Below are 4,128 nucleotides of genomic sequence, written 5' to 3' on the forward strand. Positions count from 1 at the left end.
ATCCAAATTGAATCATATCCCCCACTGGTTCGAGGCAAACCCGTTACAAAGTCCATAGCAATATGTTCCCACTTCCACTCGGGTACTGGTAATGGCTATAGTAGCCCTGCAGGCTTTTGATGCTCGGCCTTAACCTACTGACAAACCAGGCACTTGGAGACAAACTCAGCTACATCTCTCTTAAGTCCTTCCCACCAATACACCTCTTTCAAATCTTGATACATCTTTGTAGCCCCTGGATGTACCGCATAAGCTGCCATGTGAGCTTCTTCCAATATTTCTCTCCTCAACCCGTCACCATCAGGCACATAAAGTCTGGTTCCATACCTCAACACTCCATCTGTGCCTTTAGTAAACATTTTTCCTTTCCTACCCTGAGGATCCTCTAAGGCCTTAGTCACAAACTCATCTTTACTTTGTGCTTCTTTAATCATGTCTATTAAAATAGGCCTCACTCTAAAGTGTGCTAGCAAAGCATTTGTCTCCGCAACTTCCAAACGCACACCTATGTCTCCCAAGCTATGGATCTCTCTAACCCTATGATCTCCTACCAGTGAAAATATGTGCCAAGCTTCCCATTGATTTTCGACTCAAGGCATCCGCCACTACATTGGCCTTACCGGGATGATAAAGAATAGTACAATCATAATCCTTTAGCAACTCCATCGATCTACGTTGCCGTAAGATAAGATCCTTTTGCTGAAATATATACTTCAGACTTTTGTGGTCTGTGTATATCTCGCAAGTCTCACCATACAAGTAATGTCTCCAAATCTTTAAGACAAACACGATTACTGCCATTTCCAAATCGTGTATGGGGTAATTCTGCTCATGCCTTTTAAGTTGCCTAGATGCATACGCAATCACCTTCCCATGTTGCATTAATACACATCCTAAACCAACCCCCGATGCATCACAAAACACCGTATAACCCCCCTGTGCCTTGTGGTAGGCTTAACACTGTAGCTGTGGTGAGACATGCCTTAAGCTTCTCAAACTATTCTCACAAGCATCAGACCACTCAAATTTTGTATCTTTACGTGTCAGCTTAGTCAAAGGGGAAACTATTTTGGAGAAGTCCTTCACAAAGCGACGATAATAGCCAGCTAAACCCACAAAGCTTCTAATCTCCGTAATTGATGTTGGCCTTGGCCATTTTTCCACTGCTTCAATTTTCTTTGTATCAACTTGTATCCCCTCCTTAGATACCACATGCCCCAAGAATGCAACACTTTCGAGCCAAAACTCACACTTGGAGAACTTAGCATACAATCGATGTTCTCTCAAAATTTGGAGCACTATCTTAAGATGCTGCTCATGCTCCTCTCGACTCTTTGAATATATCAAAATATCATCAATAAACACCACTACAAACTTATCCAAATAAGGTTTGAACACTCGGTTCATCAAATCCATAAAGGCTGCAGGAGCATTCGTGAGCCCAAATGACATCACTAAGAACTCATAGTGCCCATATCTTGTTCGAAATGCGGTCTTGGGTATATCTTCGTTCCGGATTCTCAACTGATGGTACCCAGATCGCAGATCTATCTTAGAAAAACATTGTGCTCCTTGTAGTTGATCAAATAAATCATCTATCCTTGGGAGAGGATATTTATTCTTCACCGTCACTTTATTAAGCTGTCGATAATCAATGCACAGCCTAAGTGACCCATCTTTCTTCTTCACAAATAACACTGGTGCTCCCCATGGGGATACACTAGGTCATATGAAACCTTTATCCAACAAATCCTCCAACTGATCCTTAAGCTCTTTAAGCTCTGCAGGTGCCATTCTATATGGGGGTATGGATATAGGTCTAGTGTCGGGAATCAAATCTATGCAAAATTCAATCTCCCGCTCGGGAGGTAAACCTGGTAGCTCCTCGAAAAGTACATCCACGAACTCCTTCACCACCGACACTTGACTTACATTTCCAACCTTCACCTGAGTATCCCTTACAACAACGAAGTAACCTATACAACCCTGTCGTATTAACCTTCTGGCAGAAATGACCGATATCAAATTGGTTGGAGCATTACTCCTATCCCCCTGAATACTAAATGATGATTCATCGGGGAAATCAAATCTAACCAATTTATGATAACAATCCACACTAGCATGACAGGGTGATAACCAATCCATTCCTAAGATCACATCAAAGTCTAAGGTCTCTAACACCATCAAATTCACCAAAGTGTCCTTGTCCTTGACTCGTACTACATAGGACTCATATTCCCATTCGGCCACAAATATCTCCTTTAAAGGAGTAAACACTACTAATTGTTCCTCTCTCCTAACACGATCTCTACCCAACCGAGATGCAAAACATAGAGAGATAAAAGAATGAGTAGCACCAGGATCAAATAGTACCCGAGCATTTATATCACAAATTGAAAGAATACTTGAGACCACGACATTAGATGTCTGGGCTTCCTACGTGTTAAAGCAAACACCCTTGCCTGGCGTCTACCAACAGAACTCTGATGTCCGAACCTAGATAGCCTACCCCGAGAGGTAGCACCAGTGCCTCTATCTCTTATCTTGTTAACCTCTTGGCCAATTGAAACAGTTGCCGAAGGAGCAGACAAAGATGGCTGATTAGGACTGCGAACAGAACCTTGCGATTCTTGGGCCATCGGACAGTTCCTCACCCTATGTCTAAGCTGGCCACAACCAAAACAAGTTTTCATGAGAAAATAGCATCGTCCTCGATGTCGTCTTCCACAATTATCACAGGGAGGAATAGCCTGACTAATTTGCCTTGAGTCTGGTTGTTGCCTCCTTCCAACAAAAGCTTCCTACCTTGACTCAACATTGGTACTCATCACGTTACTCCCTTGTTGGGGTAACCTTAATTCCCCATATGGGCCTTGACAGTTAGAAAATGAAATCCCACTGCTAAAGTCTCTACGACCTTGAAACCCTCGAGAGGTTGGCGGTCTATCTGGCCTTGGGAACTAGGAGACTCTTGCTCCACATGTCTCCCCTCTACTATTTTCTGTATATACTCCATACGAGCTGCCATCATTTTTACAACTCGATTGACTCCCTGCAGACCCGCTACCAAGTCCTCAACCGTAATGCCTCTCGCCGGTGGCCTAACAGTCTCACCTAAGGGTTGTCCCTCATCTCTCTTATTCATAGGCGTACTCGCTCTCACCGGCCTAACGACCCTGCCACGTCTACCTCACCCCCTATGGGTGGGTGCCCGTGGCCTATTAGTCATCTCAGTAGGGGCATCTTGCTTCTCCACTTGTCTTAAGGTGGCCCGTGTCTTAGGTGACATTTTTACCTAAACAAGAGGAAACATCTGTCATTAACCACAGTTAAAGAGATAAGGTGGTTTCTAAGATTGAGAATTTATGCGGTTCCTCAATTATGAAATGTGCCGCGGCTCACAGTTCATAATTAAAAATCGCACATAAAAACCCGACTCTCTACTGGACCTGACCATAACACCCTAGGACCTAAACAACCTAGGGCTCTGTTACCAAATTTGTCACGACCCAATTTTTCGGGCCATGATTGGCGCATGAGCTCAATGAGCATAGCTTACTAAGCCCAAGCAAGCCTATCCATTTACCTTTGCTTAACAAATTTATCATATCATGCATACACACATATTTTTTTTAGTGTGAACATAGCCAAAACACAATGGCATTATCGATAATAATATACATGCACTATACCAGTCATGTATTTAACAATTTACATTGCATACACTTATTCACACTGTTAGATTATATTCATAATACAAAAGAACCCATGACTTTCAGCAGAGACATTTACAATAAAAGGGATTACTATCGAATGCCAGACACATACCCAGGAGATGCACTACGGGGACTCCTCGATCTAGGGTCCAACAGTCACCTGATCTGAAAACATGAATTTTTATAAAATGTGAGTACAATACTCAGTGAGTGAACAAGGAAGGGAACAAGCAACAATTAGGGAGAATTTAAAATCATGAAGCACTTGTTTCAAAACAATGCAATTTAGTTCATTCCTATTTAAAACCCCTCCAAACCCGAGAGTTTTTTGCTACAGCGAGCATGAATTTCACTGTAGTGAAAACAGAGCAACAAGAGAAACATTTTTCCTCACTTAACAAAAAGCCATCCT

This window comes from Theobroma cacao, chromosome 5 (genome assembly GCF_000208745.1).
Source record: "Theobroma cacao cultivar B97-61/B2 chromosome 5, Criollo_cocoa_genome_V2, whole genome shotgun sequence".
Taxonomy (NCBI): domain Eukaryota; kingdom Viridiplantae; phylum Streptophyta; class Magnoliopsida; order Malvales; family Malvaceae; genus Theobroma; species Theobroma cacao.